At 38.2% G+C, this 22,837-nt stretch overlaps 1 protein-coding gene across 1 annotated transcript in view; it reads right to left on the bottom strand.

Annotated features, from left to right (window-relative positions):
* The window catches only part of KCNMB2 (potassium calcium-activated channel subfamily M regulatory beta subunit 2), a 218,384-nt gene extending 195,827 nt beyond the window's left edge, over positions 1-22,557 (bottom strand). The window contains exon 1 of the mRNA XM_036447012.2: positions 22,246-22,557. The gene's annotated coding sequence lies outside the window, so the exon portion shown is untranslated. The remainder of the gene's footprint in view (positions 1-22,245) is intronic.
* Positions 22,558-22,837: the final 280 nt, after the last annotated feature.

Here is a 22,837-nt window from a genome sequence, read left to right as displayed (position 1 = left end):
ATTTTCCTCCCTCTCACTTTACCTTCTGCTTTCTGTCATTCCTGAAATGACTTTCTTTGAAGTCACCGCATGGGCAACAAAGTCCCTCTGTCCTCCCCACCCCCAGGCTCTCTGTAGAACCTGACATGTCTGATGACTATTTTGGCTGTGAAATTCTCCCTCCCATGGGCTTTTGTGACTCTGCATCCTCTTGGTATCTTTCCCAGGTCTCTAAAAGTTCCTTTGATATTATATCTCTCTGCATCCCCAAAGTGTAGATGCCTCTCCCAATTTTTATCCTAGTTGTCCTTAAAGTCTTGATTTGTTCTCTCCCCCAAAGTGATTGCCTAAGTTTAAATGATCAAATCCATAAAAATGGCTCTGAAATCTCATAGCAGACATCCTCACCTGGATGTCCTTCTTTCACCTCAAACTCAACACGCCCCATATGGAGCTCATGTTCTTCCAACAGTCTCACTTCTCTGTGATCCTTCACTGGCTTTTGACCATCAACGTCTTCCCAGTATTCTGGGCTTAAAAACTCTGGGTTTCTATAATTTCCCCCTCTCTTCTATATTTTCTATATCTAAGTTATATCTACTTCATATTTGTAATTTTTAAGACAGCTATTTCCTCCTTCACATTTATAATTCTTATTTAAACATTTTTAAGCCACAGATTAATTATCCAGTTTTCTATGTTCCTATGGTATTCTATACCATAGCTATTCCAAACTCCAAGTCAAAATTAGCCTTCATGGGTCTAGTATGAGATTTGTCACATTCTACTGTTTAATATATCACAGCACATATAGGTTTCATTATTTAATTGTTAACCCCTTGATGTCAGAGATCATATATATATATGTATATGTATATGTATATGTATATGTATATGTATATGTATACACACACACACACACATATATATATAGGCTAGAATTAGTAGTAAGAGCAAGAGACTTACAATATATCTGAGTAAACAAAGTTAATGGCATAGAATTTTGTTAACATAAATGAAGCATTTATAGCCAGTTGTTTGAATTGATCACCTAGCATGTGTTATATGTGTCGTTTCATTCAAACCTCTGAACACAACTGCAAGGTCAGTATTGTGGGAATCTATTGATAGATGCAGAAGCTGATACTGAAAATATTAAATGACTTATCCAAGATAACATAGCTAGTATTAGAAGAGAAGGGGTCAAATCCAGATATAAAACCTCAGGCTCTTATATTGGGGGCCCATTAGATTAAATTAGACCTTCTGCTCATACACTGTGAGTTGGTTGACCAGGAAAGAAGACTCTTTGCTAGGGGAAATTTTGTGGATAGTGAAGAGCTATTTATTCCTAAAAAGTAGTACAATGTCTGTTTTTCTTTCTTTTCACTTTCATTGTTCTTGTATTATAATTTTCCACTTGTAGAGTCAACCTGAGCAGCAGGTAGTGTGGTGGGTTTCAGCTAAAGTGTGTGAGGACACTTTTTTAATATGCCAGCTCCTCTTGTCTGCCAGTTCATCATTTACATAATTTCTTTTTTCATCCTGAAGACACTGTCTTTTTAAAAAAAATCCCAGTGGGGCTCCAGTGGCGCAATCGGTTAGCGCGCGGTACTTATAAAAAAAATCCCAGTTAAATTGACAGGAACCTTGGATTCTTTTTTTTTTTTTTTAATATATTTTATTGACTTTTCACAGAGAGGAAGGGAGAGGGAGATAGATAGCTAGAAACATCGATGAGAGAGAATCATCAACTAGCTGCCTCCTGCACACCCCCTACTGGGGATGTGCCTGAAACCAATGTACATGCCCTTGACCGGAATCGAACCTGGGACCTTTCAGTCGGCAGACCGACACTATCCACTGAGCCAAACCAGTTTCAGCGGATTTGGTCATATATTTTTATCAGCTAACTGCTGAAGAAGGATTAATTCCACAGCCTCATGAGGTCCTCTCTAGAGGACTCCCATCGATGACAAAGCCACTTGCAGAGGGAAGGGACCTATGTTCTTTATACAACACCCAAATGCTTGGGGGAACACACCAGTACTTTCTTTTGAATAGTAATCAATGCTGGTTTGCAAGGAATTTCAGGGCAAAGGAACATGCCTTCTAATCTTTTTATCAATCTTAGCATCTTTCTAGGCCACTGACTGAACATGAAGTATACTTACTTCATAGAATCAGTGTAAATTTGAGATCTTTATTTTTAAGAAAAATCAAAAGCACATGTGCTATCTCTTGAAAAGGAATCAATAATTGATTGTTTAAAAAGAATCAAATTAAGTTGATTTGCAATTGGTTATTTATTCTGCATCAGAGAAAAAGAAAGGAATATACAGATAGATCTATGATCTATCTGTCTCTATCTATCTATCTATCTATCTATCTATCTATCTACCTATCTATCTATTTATCTATCATCTATCTATAAAGACTCCAGAGCTAACTAGAGAATATTCAGTGCTGGGTGACATTCTTGTGCTCAACCACAAGCTGTCCCTTTCTTTTTATTTTTTAAAATATATTTTTATTGATGTCAGAGAGGAAGTGAGAGAGAGAAACATTAATGATGAGAGAAAACCATTGATCCAGTGCTTTCTGCACCCCCCCCCCCCCCCGCCCCAATTGAGAATTGAGCCTGCAGCCCAGGCATGTGCCTTAATCTGGAATTGAACTGTGACCTCCTCAATTCTCAGCCACTGAGCCACACTGGCTGGGTCACAAGCTGTCCCTTTCTGTCTCTGGGGCATATCCCCATCATTTCTTGCATTCACGTGGCTTATCCATGTATCTGTTTTTAAATTTTGTTTTCAACAGGCAATCCTAAAAACCTATGTTGGCCAAAATCTATTTTATGTTTCATAGTTTTTCGTCAAATCTTGTAAAAACACATCCAGCCAAGACTAGCTTCAAACCAGATTTTTTTTTTTTTTACTTTATTTCATAGCATGGTGCCAGATGGCACCTAGGTTGGATAATACAGGAAGTCTGTTTCTTTCCTCACATTTTGTGTATCTGTCATAAGTCTTAACTGACTTGAGATGAACAGCAATTTGGAAGTTCAAGTTTTAGGTGAAGGTTCAGTTTGAAATTCATTTTAATGTTTTATCAAAATTTACTTTGTGAATATAAATTAATTCAACATCATTTTAGAAAGAGATTGTTGACAAGCAGTGATAAAAATGAGCCAAGGTAACACTGTGGCACAGGGTAATTTTTTTATACTTCTCTTTATTAAAGGACTACCAGTAAGAAACCCTTAGCTCTTATTATTCCTTTGAAATATGGATAACATCAAACTCTGCACTACCTAGCAAAGGAGAAAGAAATCTAAGCACCATTAAGGGCATTGTCAGAATTCACTGTGGTATTTATTCTCAAATCTAGCATACTAGTGAGGCTTAAAATGTGTAATGGATTAGGTCATTTGCTTTTGAATACAAATTATAATATTTCAGGTTAATCAGGTGTTTGAATATTTATAATCTAACAAAAAACAAAAGCAAAAATAATTATTATATTTGCTTGAGTTAAAGCAGTTACTAAAATTTGCTTGAGTTAAAGCATTACAAAAGTTATGGAAATAGAAGGACTTATGTTCCAAGTTCCACCTAGATGGGGAAAGGTGATTTCATAACAAAGTAGCTCAAATGCACACTGACTTTGGGAAAATGGGATGGGGAGGAAATAAAGCTTATTATACCACCGATAGGTCATGCTGAGTTATGGAAAGTATTAGGTGAAGAGAATTGGAACATAATTTATATTTTATCTGAAAGGGGATATCAACCTGAGTTATCTTAGAAACTGGTGGCAGAAGAATAGAATCATTTTTTTTGTTATTCAAAAGATAAAACTGAAGAATAATAGAAAAACAATTTGATGCTATGTTAAGGAAAACTATGTGAAAGTTATTAAAACATTTTGCTTATTTACCTCTCTCCTTCTTTCACAACTTCTCAGTGTGGTAGCTTGTGGTATGAGTGCTTTTAAATCATTCTTTCATAGCTACCATTGTGTGTCTGTAAACATTGGTCAGCATCTGGAAGAGGGCCAGCACCATGCATTAGGGGTTGACTTAGTGAGGAAGGAAAGAGCAAAGATAGATGTTAATCCACAGGAAAGCAGATTGCATGGGTCAGCTGCCTTGTAAGACCTTTGTGTGTGAGTCACGTGCTTCTCTCTGCTTCCTGGAACTCTGGGCAGGCCCCACACTCTAGGTCTGCACACTTGGGGCCTGTACATATTGGCACCTGGGCAGAAGGTAGCCAATGCAATGCTTGAAAATGTTGGAGTTAGGCTGACTCTAGCTTGAATCCTATCTACAAGATGTATTATTTCATTTGGGCAAGCTGGTCACTCCTTCCGAGACTCAGTTGTCTCATGTATAAATGGGAATCATAGGAGCACTAATATCCTGGGGCTGCTCTGAGCTGTAAATGAAAGAATGCATATCAAATGCTTAGCACAATGCCTTGGACTTACCTATTCAGGGCTCATAAACTACCGCTGATATTATTGTGCAAAGTTCCTATCATCTACAAAGTACTCAGTAAATGGTGTGCATCCTTGTAGATTTTGTAAAAGTCTTTTTAACTGTGAACATGTAAAAAAATGAAAAGCTAGGATATAGTCCTAGAATTGAGATCACTAAGTCAAATTGCAATTCCATATTTATTTTTTTGAGGAAACTCTATACTGGTTTCCATAATATCTGCACCAATCTACATTCCCACCAGCAGTGCACTAGGATGTTCTTTTCTCTACATTCTCTCCAGTATTTGCATTTGTTGATTTGTTGAAGTTAGCCATTCTACCAGGTGTGAGGTGATATCTCATTGTCATTTTGATTTGCATCTCTCAGATGAGTAGTGACTAAGTATTTTTTCATATGTCACTTGGCTATCTTTAAGTCCATTTTGGAGAGGTTTCTATTTAGGATCTTTGACTATTTTTAAACTGGATTGTTTGTTTTTCTTTTGTTAAATTGTATGAGTTCCTTATATATTTTGGATATTAATCCCTTATCAGATATATCATTGACAAATATGTTCTCCCATACGTGGGCTCCCTTTTAATTTTTGATTTTTTTTTTGCTATGCAGAAGCTTTTTATTTTGATGTAGACCTATTTGTTTATTTTCTCCTTAGTTTTCTTTGCCCTAAGAAATGCATCAGCAAACATATTACTACAAGAGATGTTGTAGATTTTGCTGCCTTTGGTTTCTTCGAGGAGTTATGGTTTCACGACTTACATTTAAGTCTTTTATCCATTTTGAGTTTATTCTTGTGTATGGTGGTCTAGTTTCATTTTTTGCATGTATCTATCCAATTTTCCCAACACCATTCATTAAAGAATCCAAAACACCAATTAGAAAAAATATAATCACATCTATGTTCATAGTAGTTCAATCTATAATAGCTAAGATCTTAAAACAACCCAAGTGCCCATCAGTAGATAAGTGGATAACTAAGCTGTGGTACACTTACATTATAGAAAATTATGCAGCAGTGAAAAAGAAGGATCTCTTACCCTTTGAGACAGCATGGAGGGACCTGGAGCATATTATGCTAAGCCAATCAGAGAAAGACAAATATCACATGATCTCACTCATTTGTGGAATCTAAAGTACAAAATAAACTGATGAGCAAAAACAGACCCAGAAACATAGAAGCATCAAACAGACTGTCAAATCTCAGAGGGAAAGTAGTGGTGGGTTGGAAGAAATTAACAAAAGAACTTGCATGCATATATTTGTAACCCATGGGCATGAATATAGTGTGGCAAAGGCCTGGAGTGGAAGGTAGGGGTGAGCTAGAAGGGGTCAATGTGAATAAAAGGGGGACATCTGTAATATTTTCAACAATAAAGATACATTTTAAAAAAACTGAACAGGTATTCTCTCTGGGAATGTCTATTATCTTGGTGAAGCAGACTCCAGAGGCAGAGATGATTGGTTCATAGTTACATGAGGTAGTGTCACCTAGGGTTTAAAGTCAGAGGAACTAATGAGAAGGCTAGGTCTGCCATTATTTGCTGTAGGACTTGGGGCAGGTACTTTCAATGTCTTTGAACTTCAGCTTTCCTGTCTAAAAATGAGGGTGATGATGCCCATCACCTAGAATTGTGACTCATAGGAGATGAATTCCATGCGTAATGTACAAAATAAGGTAAGATATTTCATCAACTACCAAAAGGCCCTCATAGCCAGCCTCTGGGAAGAAAGAATATCTAAAATAACCGTGCTTCTTTACTGGTTCTTTGTCAACTCTTCTGACTCTTGCCTTCCTTTGGAAGAAAAAAAAAATCCTTGAAAGAATGACCTGCTTCTTCACCATCTATCTGCTCAGTCTTTTAATGCCATTGAACATATTTTGATGTTTAAAATTGTTTTGAAAAATGATCTTCCATTTTGCCATTGACTTGGTAAAATCTAAAAGCACAAAATCCAAAGTCTATTCTCTTTAACTCTGTAATATTTGACAGGATTATTCACATTAATAACAGCAGGTGACATTCCTCGAGAGGCTAATACATGCTACACTATGCTAGCCAACTTGCATACATAATTGCATTGAACATCAAAACCTCTTGATGGCAAGTATCATGGCCCCATTTTATTGAGCATGAAAGTGAGGCACAAATATCTTAATTAACTTGTTCATTGTAACATAACTGCCAGAGAGAGAGAGAGAGAGAGAGAGAGAGAGAGAGAGAGAGAGAGAGAGAGAGAGAGAGAGGAGGGGAGGGGATGATAAGAGAGGAGAGGAGAGAAGGGGAGGGGATAAACTATAACTCGTTAATACTTGTATTTCTTTTTGGAGATTTGTTCTTTTCTTAGCTTCTATCTATAATTTTTCTCTATCCATTAAAATACCCAAAGCACTGTGTACCTTTCTTATGGAATTTATCTTACTCCTAACTCCTGGATCTTGACATAATTCCTGAGTAATTTGTAATCTCCTTGAGAACCTCCTTTAGCATAATACATTGTTGGCACAATTATTTTACTTTTTAACAAAGGAACATTCCACAAAGACTCTTTCCTTGGGCTGATAAGTCTGAAGACAACACTTAGAAAGAACATAAAAGCAATATCAACTTCTTCCTAGCTCATTTACCTTTTATAATCATTGTAATAATGACCTTCTTAAGCTAAGAGTTTCCTTTGGGTTAATTAGACAAGAGGCTTTTTCATAATGTTGCAGTGGTAAAGAAAGTTAGCTGAAGGAGCAAAATGTGCATACCTTTCTTGGAAATTGCAGTTGAAATATCATTGCTATTCTGATTAATGACAAAGAGTCCCAGCCGGAGTGGGCTGTAATTTGATTTAGATAAACTCATTGTAAGGTAATGCTCAGGAGAGAAATCTGAGCAAGTTCCCATGATGCCCAGATGGACCATAAACAAGAGACAATGAGTGTTGTTACTTTTCTTGCTGACCTTTATTTAACAGAACTCTCATTAGAAAAGAGCTTGCTTTATCTTACTGTTAAAATAGCTGTTTGTTTACCTGCTTTTGGAAAAGGAACAGGCAAGAGTAAGCACTGATGTAGATTAATAGTATGCCTTCTTGGTGCTAGTGCAATTCTCTTTAATTATCTCTTCAAGACAAGAATGATAACATTATTATATTCATATTATATACATATTTAATAGGCAAGAAGTGGATGTGTGAAGTGGATGCAAAGTACAGCATGAATATTTTAAAGGAAAACATACTAAAATACAAAGGACTTCTAGCTATCATAAAATTTCCATTTTTGGAGGTGAAAATAATTGAATATAGGCAATTTCACATGGGTTGACTTTTGACAAGACACTCAACTTATACAAGTTATACAATATACAAAATCCTATAATGTGACATTATCCCACTTAACAAATAGAGATATAGCTCAGAAAAGTTAAATAATTTGTTAAAGGACACACACTAAAGTGAATTTTGAACAATCTCTATTTTTACTCCATAAATCTGTCTTTTCATAAAGTATACTCTCTCTCTCTTCATGATATCTATAAGTAGAAAAAAAAATGGCCTGGCTGGCATGGCTCAAGGTTGAGTGTTGACCATGAACCAGGAGATCATGGCTCAATTCCTGGTCAGGGCACATGCCTAGGTTGTAGGCTCAATCCCAGTGTGAGGTGTGCAGGAGGCAGTTAATCAATGATTCTCTCTCACCATTGATGTTTCTGTCTCTCTTTCTTCCTCTCCCTTCCTTTCTGAAATCAATAAAAAATACTTTTAAAAATGATATATGTGATAAGTCAGTAGCAAAAAGTAAAACCTGCTGAAAGATTTTGGAGGCTGGAGAGGTCCCTTTTAGCCTGGAGAGCAAGGGATGGAAAGAGAAGGGAAAAATGAAAAAGGGATGAGAGAAGGTTTTACTCAAGAGGAGCTACTTAAGAGTTTGACAGGTGAAAATGAAAGAGGAGAGAGACCTTTCCTATATGTTTGAAAGGGTTAGGCCAAGAGATAGACACATGAGGATCATAGATATGTTTCCAGGGTGGCAAGAAGTATAGCTCAGTTGTAACACAGGGTGAAAGAAGGGAAGTAAAGTTTGGGTTGAAAATTTATCTAGACAGCACATATTGGAGTTTGGTGATGTCTGGTCCTGGGAAACTTTATTTGGTTGGTTAAGGAAGAGCCACTGAGGAGCTGTGACTAGGGAAGTCCCATTATCAAGGTCATGTTTGGAACTATTCATAAGGAAGGTCCATGCAGAAGAAAACAGGGGTGGGAGGAATTAGAGAAGTTTTTCAAAAAATTATGTATAATAGGTGTACCTAAGCCATTTGTTAAATTTCCAGACTTTGTTAAATATAATTCACATAAGTTGATATTTTTAAAAAACTTCCTAGGTAATTCTTGTGTAGGAATTTTTAAATTTTATTTATTTGAGTAGAGAGAGAGGGAAGGATATATATATATATATATATATCCCTCCCTCTCTCTCTACTCAAATAAATAAAATTTAAAAATTTTATATATATATATATATATATATATATATATATATATATATATATAGAGAGAGAGAGAGAGAGAGAGAGAGAGAGAGAGAGAGAGAGAGAAAGAAAGAAAGAGAGGAGAGAGAGACTTGTATCACTTATTTATGCATTCATTGGTTGATTCTTCTATATGTCCTGACCCAGGATAGAACTCACAATCTTAGTGTATCAGGTTTATACTCTAATCAACAGAGCACCTGGCCAGGGCTTTCTTGTGCATGTGATTTAAGGATGACACTTTTTTGTTATTATTTATTTTTTACAGAGAGGAAGGAAGAAGGAGAGGAAGAAGAATAGAGAGTTAGAAACATCGATCAGCTGCCTCCTGCACACTCCCTACTAGGGATGTCCCACAACCAGGGTACATGCCCTTGACCAGAATCAAACCTGGGACCCTTTAGTCCACAGGCTGATGCTCTATCCACTGAGCCGAACCGGTTAGGACTAAGGACAACACTTTTAAAAAATCAGACTAGTTATAAGAACAGGCAAAGTGGGTTTATTCAGTCTTAACATGAGTTTAGTTTTGCTAGTTGAATTTTGATGTGTAATGATGTAGTCACAAGAAATGTCTACAAGGTAGTAGGCAATAGGGCTTGGGTTGGGGAGTAAGGTCACAGCTGGAGAGATGGTTTGGGATGTAAGTTAGACAGATAATATTTTCAATTACTGAAAAAGTGTAAAAAAAGGAAGAAAGGAAAGAAAGGACCCTGCAAAGAGAAAAGATAGAACAGAACTGTAAGGTAAGAGGGAACATGAGAAGGGAAAGAATTAATGTCATGGGAAGAGAGGATTTCAAGGGAAAGTTATCTCTATAAAATATGTATAAAAATTTATATAAAATATTTATATATGAAATTATATATATATATATATATATATATATATATATATATATATATAGAGAGAGAGAGAGAGAGAGAGAGAGAGAGAGAGAGAGAGAGAGAGAGAGAGAGAGGAGAGAGAGAGAGGCAGGAAGAGAAAGAGAGGAGGAGAAGAGAGAAAGAGGAGGTTCAAAGTGTTGAATGCTACAGAATAATCAAGGGTCATGAGGATTGTGAAAAAGCCAAACTGGGTGGTAAAGAGATTCCTGGAGAGTGTGAAGAGGACCATCACAGAAAATGTTATCCAGAATTCAACACGAGTGCCTTAAAAATGAATGGGGGCAAAAAAGTGGAGGCAGTAAGCACAGACTACAACTTCAAAATGTTTTTTGATGAAAGGGAACTCTAGTCTTGTTCTTGTGTTCCTTAACCTCATCATCTATCTAGGTATACAAGTTAGAAATCTAAAATTATCCCTGACACTTTCCTTCTTCTTTACCCATGTCCTTTCAAATTTATCCCACTGCCCATCCTTTCATATGACGTTTGAACCCCGTCTCTTCTAGCCACTTTTCTGTTCTCCCACTGCTGCCTGGATCACTACTGCAGCTTTGCAACTTCTCTGCATCCACTCTTGCTCCTCTCCATTTTGATCACCACACTGCAGTGGAGACACTTTTGCAAAACACCAATATCTTTTCAGTACCCTATTTAATTGTTTGGATGGCTTCCCATTGCTCTTAGAATAAAGAAAAACTGAACTTGACCTGTAAGGTCTTAGCTAGCTGGGCTCTTTTCTACCTCTCCAGCCTTGTCTCAAACCATATGCTGTTTTTCCCTACCCTCCATCCACACTGTCCTTCTACAGAGGCACTGTTCTCATCTATACTCTGTGACAGTTTTTTTCTAAGTCTCATTTATTAATTTTTTATTAATTGCTGTACACTAGAATGCAAGCTTCACCAAGGGCAGGAAATCCTTTCTCTCTATGTCTCTGTCTCCCTCCCTGTACATGCGCGTGCACACAACACACACACACACACACACACACACACACACACACACACACACCTTGATAAATGTTGAGTGAGTACAGGTGCCATGCTTTTTTCTCTGCCTAGAAAGCTTCCCTCTAATTCTTGCTGGCTTCACACTTGCTTTCCCCATCCCGTTTATGCTCCTTCATTTAGCATCTGAGTCATATCTTCCTCAGAGGAATTTCCACTTACGTCCTTGACTACATTAATGTCTTCAATTAAATAATCACTTAGCACTTATTACATTTCTAACTTTACATTTATTTGTGTGACCATTTGAATAATGTCTATCTCATTCAGGATTGTCACCTCATGGTTGGTTAGGAGCAGCTCTCTTCTGCTTTGGCTCCACACCTAGTCCATAGATGTTGAATAAATATTTGATGAATAAATGAATGAATAATTGAATGCAGACATGAAGCAAGGACTGATCAATTAAAGGGTAGCAGGATAGAGAATAGATTTTTTTCCCAAAAATAATCTGGACATCTGAGCACATTCATAGTTCTAGAGGAAGAACCTTCTTTTAATAAACTAAACATCTGAAATCAAATTACACATAAGGCAGCTTTTCATATGGGTATATGAACTAGAGTACAACTTCTATTTTTTTAATACCATTTTTGTTTTCAGTTTCAGCCCTACATGCACTAGACCTACCTGTCAATGGAGAAAGAGGCCTCAACAATCGAGATTGGTTATGATAGACATTCTTTAGGCAGTGTTCTCTGTATCCAGGGTATTGTTACCTTTTTATATGTCCAAAAAGAAATTCTCAAGTTTGGCAACATTTTATCTAAGCCTTCCTTCTCCTGTAGATATAAACTTTATTTCTCTCTTAACTTTTCTTTTGATTCATCCCAACTGAGAAGTAAGTCCTGTGCTGTTTTTTTTTTAATGTTTTTAAAGAAAATAATTACCTTGAGTTGTCTACACAGAGAGCCCATGTGACTGTTCCCAAGCACCACAAAGGATCAAATAAAACCACTGGGAAGCGAAGTTACACCAGTCATTGATCATCTCCACTGACAGGAAGAAACCTGATCCATTCTTTTACAATTTTGCCCCTGAAGTTAGGTATTATTTTCTTCTGGCTGTCAGGCTGTTGCTTCCCCACCTCCTTCATTTCTCTACTTGTAATATACTAGGAAATGAAAAAAATCCAAGGACATTCAATGGCTCCAGATTTAATACAGAAATACAGTCCCCTAAGGAAGGAAACTATACTTCAGCTTGATGGAGCTACATATTCTTTACATGGTAAGAAATTTTCAGATGCATAGGCAAAACCAAACTCAAGACATTTAAGAATTATCTCACAGGCGAGATTTACCAACTGCTTCTCTCTCCTTCTCATTACGTGCCTTATACAGTGGTACAGAATGATCCTCTGCATCTATGCAAAGCAAGGAAGAATCCATATTTGCATTTAAATTGCTGTCTATTTTTTAACATTCTTTGAGTTTCACTTTGAAAGATGCTTTACCCTTTGTGGATAAGAGTTATAGAGTCAAGCACTTGACCTTTACCAGATTCTGAGTGAAAATTTTAATAATAATAAAAAAAGAGACTTAAAAAGTCTGACAAAACCAAAGTCATTATTTGTAACTAGAGGCCCGGTGCATGAAAATTCATGCACTGGAGAGAGCATCCTTCAGCCCGGCTTGCCCCTTTTCACAGTCCAGGAGCCTTCAGTGGTGGGAGGTGACCCAGCAATCAGAGGAAGGCAATGCCCCAATCACACCTCTGCTGCTGCCATTGCTGGTAGTGCAAGCTTTTGTTACCTGAGCCTTGGACCAAGCCTGAGAGGCTGGTCAACCACCATATGAGGCTTGCCTGCACCACAGGCTTTGGCTGGGCATCTGCCATCCAAGGATTGCCTGTGCCTTGGGACAGCCCTGGGTGGCTGGGGAGCTGAGGTGATGGGGAACTCTGGAGGCAGGCACACGAAATGGCTGGGCCCACCTGGAGGTGGGCTCAGCCTTGTCACTTGCCTGCCACTCTGGCAGGGCTGAGGGGACTGGGCACTACCATCCTGTGGCTGTGGATGCTGCCATCTTTGAGGGTGGGACAGTCAATTAGCATATTTCCTCCTTATTGGCTGTGGGCAACAACATCTTTGTGAGAGCGTGAGGGTCAATTAGCATATTTCTTCTTTATTAGACAGAAAGTTCTGAACTATGTACAATGGAATTTCCCAGACACATTCAGTGTAGTAAGAAAGAGCTGTATTTTGACAAATTTCCAAAATTAATCTTACTTTGATAGAATTCTACATGGATTGGTTTTGTAAATCATTTCCAATCAAAGAAAGTCTGTGAATAATATCCTAATATATAAAAAGCCAAGGGCCGTCACGACTGAAACAACCAGATGGATGACTGAACAGCAGGTTATGTGGGGTGACAAGGCCAGCTGGGGGTTAGTGAGGGATGATAAAAAGACTGAACAGCAGGCTGTGTGGGGCAACCAGGCCAGCAGGGGGTTTATTGAGGGATGACCAAATGACTGAACAACAGGCTGTGTTGGGCGACCAGGCCAGCAGGGGAAGAAGTAAGGGGTGATCAGGCTAGTGGTGGTGGTGAGGTACTTAGGGACAGCCGGGGGGGGGGCAGTTAGGGTGGTCAGGCACACAGGTAGAGGTGGTTAGGGGTGATCAGGCTAGTAGGGAAGGCAATTAGGGGCAATCAAGAAGGCAGGTAGGCAGGTGAGCAGTTAGGAGCGAGAGGTCTCAGATTGTGAGAGGGATATCCAACTGCTGGTTTAGGCCATAAACCAGGTTCAGGCCTAAATTGGCAGTCAGACATTCCCTGAGGGGTCCCAGATTGGAGAGAGTGCAGGTTGGGCTGAGGGGACCCCCGCCCACCTCCTCCCACCCACCCCCAGGCATGAATTTTGTGCACCAGGCCTCTAGTGATTCTATAAATAAACAGGCAATATCAGATATTTCCATTCCCTTCTTTTTTTCTTCTTCCTTAAGAGCACTATCTGTACCCAGTGCACAAGGGTAATTCAGATTTGTGTGGTTTCTAGACCTCTTCATTGCCATACAGCCTTGTAAATAACAATGATAAATGAAAATATGTTTTTATTGATTTCAGAGAGGAAGGAAGAGGGAGGGAGAAATAGAAGCATCAAAGATGAGAGAGAATCATTGATCAGCTGCCTCCTGCATGCCCCCCACTAGGGATCAAACCTGCAATCCAGGCATACGCCTGATGGGGAATTGAACCGTAAGCTCCTGGTTCAGTAGGTCAACACTCAACCACTGGGCTACATCAGCTAAGCAATAATAAGAATTTTTCCTGACTTATCCAATATGTCGTTACCTCAGGGAACAGGGTGAAATGAAAAGTGTATCAGCCAAAAACGTTATTTTTTAAAAAATTGTATATATTTAACACAGTTTGATTCACCTAAGATTTATAAATACATAGTCTCTGCCCTCAAGGAGTTTACAAACTAATTACCTGGGCTAAAATTTACACTTTAAAGTTTAGTGGTGTATTTTAGTTGCCTGGCCATTCTTTTTTTTTTTTTTTTTTTTTTTTTTACAAATCAAATGGATTTGTTGAAAACCAAAAATGAGCTCCCATGTCCAGAATATTCTGGAGTCTTAATTTTACAATGAGGAAAACACCAAGATGACAAGGAGCCTGCATTTGGGATTCATCTGACATTTTCCCTATTTAGAACAAATGCTAGCAAATGTAAACCAAAGCACTCCTGTCTAGCAATACAAGCATCATCTCTTTCTTTCCTAAGAAGTCAGCAGCCTTGACATTTTGACAGTTGATTTATTTACTCCCCTCCCCCCTGAGCTGGAATTCTCACCGGGGCTCATCTGTCACCCTAGCTTTGATGAGGAGGGGGCTTAGGCATTTGCTGTTGGAGGCTGTCAGACTTAAAGTTGGCTTTAAATGAAAGGCTCCATCAGGCTATTTAGAAGATAAGGTAGCAGCTGTAGGCCGACAGTAAGAGGAAGGGATGGGGAAAGTGCCAAAAGAAGCATCTGATATGAGCCTGAGAACATACAGAGGAGAGGAGAATGAGGTGTTAGTAAGCACATGGCAGGTCCAGGGCTTTATTATTGTAAGATAGTCCCATGTAGCAACATTTCTGAGGTGCATGATTTATTTGTCCACTTGGTCAAACTGGACACTAAGATCTCATATATATATATATATATATATATATATATATATATATATATATATATATATATAATCAGTGATTCAATTCATTCAAGAAATACTTATTGAGCACTAACTACTGCCAAGAACTCTGCTAGGCATTGAAAATACTGCAATGACTATGACCTAGTCTTTAACCTCTAGGCGCTTACCATACAACTGGGGAGAAGAGGAGCAAATTAGTAAACCAAAGATCAGCACAGAGTGCTAAGAGCCATGGTAGAACTATGCACAGAGTATTCTTGCAGTAAAGAGGAGCAATATTTTGTGAAGATTTTTTTTAAAAAAACAAATCTTGAAAATCATGACATTTTTATGACAATAAAATCCTCACACTTTTGGAGAGAGATACTACAGCAATAGAATAATTAGGAAAGATCACCTAGAGCAAAGATGTCATTAAAAACCAGGGCCAAGATTACTCACACCCTCATATTCCCAATTACTATGCACAGATGTGAAAGTTGGATAGTGGACAATGGAAAGTATACTTTTTACTACTCAAATTATAGAAAAGTAATTAATTCATTTGAAATATGGTGTTGGAGGAGAGCTCTCTGGATACCTTAAACTGCCAGAAGATGAAAAAGTGAGTCCTAGCGCAAATTATATTAAACATTGATGGAGGCAAAAATGACAAAACTGAAACTATCCTACTTTAGGCACATTGTTAGAAGATAGACTACTATGGAAAAGACAATAATACTGGGAAAAATAGAAGGCAGCAGGAAATGAGAAGGTCCAGATATGAGAAGGACTGACTCCATAAAAAAGCCATAAGCATGAGTCTGTAGGAGCTTCCCAGAGCTGTTGAGGACAGAACATTGTAGACATTACTCATTCATAGGGTTGTCAGGAGTTGGACCATAACACACACACACACACACACACACACACACACACACACACAAACGTGTTAGAACTAGTTTCACTTACAGAGGTGGATTTGAGAAATGACAAAATATTAAAAGAAACACCCACACAAATACAGCCATTAGCAACACAAACGTGGGGAGTTGGTGATGCAGGATGAAGTTCAAAAATGATTAAAGGAAAGTTTAGCCTATGTAGGGATTGTATTTGAGAGTTTTCTAATAGTTTGTCTTAGATGCTAACCTTTATCAAGCAATTAAATGAAGGTAAATATCTTGGCATTAAGAAATTCATAATGTTAAATCTGAATTGCCAATTTCATGCACACCTTGCACTGAAGTCATATTCTGTGATGATGCATTCACCTAGTTGATACACCAGGAATTCAGCCTGTGCAGTCACAGGGCAGAATGAAGACAGGAAATGTTGAAACTAGAACCTGACAAGATTGAGGGAAGGCATTCAGTTAAAGTTCTTTTATTACAAATTCATAAAATTGAGTTATCTCAGAAAAGCAGACATTTTTCTTAATTTATTTTTCCAGAATTGCCTGTTTCATTTTGGGCCTAATAAGAAACAACCAAATTTCATACATTTCAAGAAATTCTGTTTCTGGCACTGGCTATATGATCTTACACCTTGAACTCTAATGTGATACCTTGATGATTAAATAACTTTTAAATGCTATCTATTGAATGAACTAAGATACATGCATTACCAAGAAATCAGAACTAAATGAGATATTTAAACCAAATCTCTCAGTGCTGTAATATATATATATATATAGCATTTTAAGTTTCATTCTAGATATTAATAGTTAAGGTGTTGATAGGTAATATGTATTATGCACTTAATTTGTGCCAAGCACCAGATTACCTCATTTAATCCTCACAACCCCGTGAGTGATGTATTGTTACCATCTACATATCTGCTAAAGAAAGAGAGGCTCAGCAAGGTTGAAAGAACCTGCAATGGGCAGGTCTTCATGACTGTGAGGCTGGTGTTCAGATGCTACATTAAATTGCATTTCTAAAGACTGAGGTTTCCTTAATGAGTAATTAGCTGCCATTTAAGTTATTTCACAGAAGCTTCAGTACACTTTTTCTTTAGGGAAGGAATCCATAAGTCTTCCACATTATTTGTTCACTAAGGAAAGAAAATTATTTTCTTCAGATCCATCCTTCTAAAAAAATTCCTCTAATCACTGGCAGCCTGTAGTCACTAAATACATTAAAGATGATTAATCTGACATTCTATTTATCAGAAATCTTTATGACTGAAGAAGAGTGAATTTCAATAGCTTACTAGTTCTTTGACCTTGAGCAATTTGATTAACTTTTCTACATCTTAGTTTTCTTATCTGTTCAATGGAAAGTGTTCTATCTACTTTCAGGCATGCTGTGAAGATCAAATAACAGAAGTAGTAAGAACACTATTATTTTTTAAGCATTTCCTATGTGCCAGGCATTTATTCTAAAGGGGCACTGGGACACACAATCACTTTAATCTTCAACCCAAAGAGGGAGGTATTATTGATACTATTGCCAATTACCAGTGAGGAAACTGAGATACAACAGAATTATTTTAAAGACTTACCCATGACCTCATAGCTATGAAATACAAAGGTGAGATTCAGACCAAGTCTTTTTGTTCCTCAGATGCTATATCCAATTCATATCACACTAACTCCCTGGATTATAGAACATTCTAGAAATATTGGGCATTCTTATTTGTACCCATATTGTACAATAAAACCATTGGATTATACTTCAATCATTTGAAAACATGTACCTTATGAGTGTTTAATGAGACCATGAGACTGAGCATGCTGATTTTGAGAGCAATAAATTAATGCAAATGAACAGTACATTTGTTGATTATTACTGGTTGATTCCTATTGCCACACAGGTTCCTGGGGCTTGTAGGCTCAGAAAGGGGTATTGATCCCAACTGTAAGTCTCAAGATGGTTTTGCTACTCCTTCTCTTATCACCAGGGAGAGCAGAAAAAAAATATAGGAGGTGTTTATGCCATAGTCATTTGTATAGATCTGTGAAGGTGTCCTTTTGAAAAAAGATGTGATATTTTGCATGAGATCAAATTCAGGCAATTGAATTTTATTTTTTTTGCTTTGACATAGAATGGAATCAGGGATGTCATTTCCCCACTCTTATATAGAGAGGAGAAAAATATCATCTGTATAAATCTCCTTGACTTTATTCAAGGTGTTCCGTATCTTTCTCTTTTGAAAAGTAATAGGGTGCTATGACATAGACCTTTGACCCTAAGGTTGAAAAATTTATACTTGGAGTCTAATGCTACCAATGGATTTTGATGGGGAGAGGGAAGCATTTAATTTCTACATTCATTAGTTTATTCATTCATTTGACCACTGGTATATAAGAGAACAAAACAAAATCCTTACTCTCAAGGAGTTTGCATTCTAGCAGGAGAGAGAGAGACAATAAAAGCTCAACCTATGCTACATTGGGAGATGATTTGATATGTTATGGAGAAAAAGGACACAGGGACTAGGAACAGGATTTGTGCAAGGGGGTATAATTTGAAATATGGTTTTCAGGGAACTCTTCTCTGATGAAGTGACATTTGGTAGGGCCATGAAGAAAGTGAGAAACTGAATCATGTAGTTATGGAGGAGAAGAGTTTTTCAGGCAGCAGGCACAGCGAAGTCGAAGGCCCTGAGGTTTGAGAGTATGTGGCAGGTTTCAGGAAAAGCCAGGAGGCCAGGATGGCTGTAGTGGAGTGCGAAAGGGAGAGAGGTAGCAGAAGAACTAGGGAGGAACCTGGACTGATCACACATGGTTTATGGGCCACTGCAAGGATCTGGCTTCTAGATGTATTCAGATGGGGAGATGTTGGAGATTTTTGAGCAGGGATATTAAGATTTAATTTTAATTTTGAAATGACCACTGGTGTTGGATACAGACTAAAATGTGTGTATGAGAGCAGGGGGGGGGGGGAGGAAGCAGAAGCAAGAGATTAATGGTGAAAATATAGGCAATAATCTGAGAACTGGTGGTAATTTGCCCAGAGTGGAAGCAGTGGCATGATAAGTAGTTGAATAGGTGAGAATGGAGGTAATGGGAAAAGTCCAAGTTAGGGACTGGAATTTGTGAGCTGTTTCTACATGAATGGTTTCTATGATCTTGAGACTAGATCAAACTCATTTAGGGAGTAAGTATAAATAAAGAAGAGATTTATAGTTGAGCCACAGAGCGCTCCAAAAGTTAAATATTTTGGAGATAATGAACAGCCAGAAAAGAATATATGCTCTATCTATAAAGTAAGGAGAATTAAACACACACACACACACACACACACACACACACACACACACCTTTTCTAGTAAACCTGAATTAAGATGTAGGAGTAAATCTCTCAGAAAGGATGATGCTGAATTTTTCACGATGTGCCAAAAACCCAAGGAGGAAGGGCCTTTCATAGGGCAATGGCACTTCTGCTCAGCCTTTCTTGGACCAACAAATGACTTGAGAACTTGCACTGAAGACTTAGTGGGTAATCTGAAGTATGATAATGGCAACATGGTTGTAAACTTTCATGATGTTAGTGTTTTTGTGACTATTAATATAATGCCTGCTTTTAAAAAAATTAGCAACCCTACAGATTAATAATTAGAATAAAATTGTGTGCTTCTTCATACACAGGTATATATTAAAATTAGGATTGAACATACACTGTTATGGTCAGCTTCATATTTGCTCTAACAGCACAAATATTTTGGAAGGTTCTTTTTTAATTATATTTTTATGGGAGAAAATAAATAGTCAAAGAGAGGATTGTGTTAATCTGAGAAATGTTTGGTCTGATATCTACTAATAAAGTAGAATGACGATTGTGTGTGTATTTGAAAGAGGCAGCGAACAAGGACAACTCTGGACTTGCTGACTTGTGTCTTGGTGACTGAATGATGACTGTGCTACCCTTGGGGACTGTGAAAACAAGATAGACTACAGCCTTGCTTATTTTTTATGTCAGGGTGGAATCCAGAGTTGCTTTCTGTATCACTGGAGAATTGCTATTTTTTTTTCTTACTAGATGTGGCAAAAACTGAAAGGGAAGACTATCTTGAAATGCTCTGATTGACAAAGTAAATAGGAAATGAAGTTAATTAGTAACACCAAGTAGGTCATTTTGACTAAATTGCTTGGCTTAGCTTTCCCCACCGCCTAGAAACAAAAACAAACAAACAAACAAACAAACAAACAAAATTGCCATATCTCTCCTATATATTTCATGTTGTAAGAGTCCAGTCTATATATATATATATATATATATATATATATATATATATATATATATACCATCAAGATTTAACATATGAACTTTCCCCATAAATCTGTAAAAATTGCGAAAAGTCATTTTAGTTGAGCAATAAAGTGTTATGAGCATGACTATGGCAAAATAATTTCTCCTGTTGACAACTTTTATGGCATAAATTGCTTCTATAATCAATGCATAGTGTGATTAGATTCAGAAGATATTGGTAAGACCAGAATCAGTAAAAGTCCTTTTCAAATAAATGAAATTAATGAAAACAATGGAAATAGCATTCAGTTGTAAACTTTGGGCAGCTGTAAGTAAAATGTGCGTGTTTCCGTTTGTGTATTGTGAACTCTCTGTATAGTGGTTCTTGATGGGTGAGCACAATTAGCTAGAGAATGGAACTTTACAAGGTCAAGGTCGCACATTCCACTGGCCACACAAAAGCAGAAAACTATGTCATAGCCATCAATTGCATCAGAAATTCTATACAGTTATTTCATGCGCTCTTGGTCACATAAGGATTAGCAAAGAGAGTTTCAGTAATTTTCATCACACTATTAGGGAAATAGACACACACCTTTAAGCACACTACCGGACAAGGATTTCAACTTTGTATGTGAGTGGCAGTGTTTACACAGAAGCTGGCAAATGGGCAAACTTAACTGCATCAGAGAAAAAGAACACCTAACTTTAATTTCAATATTAAGCCGAAGCCAACATACTATAATTATATTTCACTTTTATTTCTAGTCAGTACTGCATGAATATAGAACTTGTAGAAGCACATTATGTTATTTTTTAAATATACAATTATTCTATGTATCCTTGCCATTTGCTATAACTAAATCAATGCATCAGAACATCATGTTTTTCAAAACCTCGAGCAACATCTTTCCATCGTGGAGTTTGCAAGTCTACCAGAGGAACGATCCGGCGGAGCTAAGAAATGCACTCACTGTGTTTCTGCCACTTCACATTGAGGGTCACGAGCAATGACAGACACAGACACTCCCACCCTAGGTCAAGTTGTGGAAACATTCCTTTTAGATCATGGCATTGTTGGCTTCAAAACACCTCAGCAGATGATTTCCTGACATTTCCCCTCCCCACTGAGCTACACCAATCCCATCATAAAGTCCAAAGCAGTGCAAGTTCCTCTGCAAATCTGCTCCTTATCCACTGGACTTGGGAACCCACCTGCCCCTCTCATCTTTCAAGGAGAATTGTGCTTTTATGCTGTTAATTTTAAAAAAGGAGAAAAGGCAAAAATAAGCCGTCTAGCTCATCATCTGTAATGAATCACCATTTTCATCTGCAGCCCTGGCAGTTGTTGAAAAGCAAAAGCAGGAATAGAGAGAAAATCTCCCCACGCCCCCCCCCCCACCCCAAACCCCCCTTTTTAGCCTAAAACTCTTTCTCTGTGTTAGCAACACCATGAACACAAGCAGTGTAGACCAGGCTTTCCACATGCAAAATGGATGAAGGCTCCCACTTTTCTTTAATAATAGATTCAATCCGGAGTAGTTCCTTTATGAGGGAAATCCTTTGTAATCTTCCCATTTCCCCCTTTTAAAAATCACATGGACCAGGGGAATACAATAATTTATCTAACAGGTTTCAAGTCCTAGGGACAGCTCTTCCCCTTTATTTCTCTTGGACCCTTTTGCCCCCCACCCACCAAAAGTCTGCACTTAACCCTACTAACGGTCGAGCTAGCACCACGGAGAAGCAAACTGCTTTTGCCTGTGACCTCTAAGCATTCCACTCCACGGGGGAAAGCAACGTGGAAGGCACTCTCAGCAGGCTCCGAGACTGGAGCCAGCTTGTCCTCGAGGCATTTCTACCATAAAACAGAAGACTAGCCACTGTGTTTTTGCTCCACGCAGAGCCGTCTCCCACTCCCCGCTCTCCCCTGCCTGCTCCTCACTCCGCACCTGCCTGCAATTCACGACCCACTGGGCACCTGGCAAACAAAAAGCACAGCAACAGATCCCTTTGTTTTACATGCAAATCTTACCTCCGGTAGTTGTCACATCTTCCTCAAAAGCCACGCTTAATTTTTAATGACAGCGAGGAGCCGGTGCAGTCCTCCGAGGAGCCACTGGTAATCATCATTACCTCTCGTGCCCACAGCCTTGCTTGGACCATTAATGCCACAACCCTCGCTAACTCATTGCTTTAAGCACTCCCAGCTCAAAATGTCTGAAAGAGTTTGGAAGGACAATAGTGACAGGCAGGCACGCTAGACAGCCATGCTTGAAATTAGTTATCTGAAGCTCCGTTAGAAGCTTGCTCTCTACTGTTTTTGAAAAGCGTGCAGGAGGTAAGGCTGTGAGCCTATGATAGGCATGCTGTTTCTGTTTTTATTAAATACCGTAATAGGCTGTCTGTTAGCAATGCTGTGATAGGTCTAGCATCACTTCCCCACTGCTTTCGAATTCTCATATTAAAAAAGGGAGAGAGGGCTCAGACGTCCTTCGGAACAGACAGATACCACCACCCTGCCGACTGGATCGGATTTCCAAGTCCTCTTTCACTCCAGGAGAGAGCATGCCTCCTGAAAAGAGGTGCTTTTACACGGAGAGTGAAGTTGGGAATAAACACTCTAG

The sequence above is a fragment of the Pipistrellus kuhlii genome, unplaced genomic scaffold (genome assembly GCF_014108245.1).
Source record: "Pipistrellus kuhlii isolate mPipKuh1 unplaced genomic scaffold, mPipKuh1.p scaffold_m20_p_2, whole genome shotgun sequence".
In the NCBI taxonomy this organism is placed as follows: Eukaryota; Metazoa; Chordata; class Mammalia; order Chiroptera; family Vespertilionidae; genus Pipistrellus; species Pipistrellus kuhlii.
This window is presented reverse-complemented; position numbering and strand designations above follow the sequence as displayed.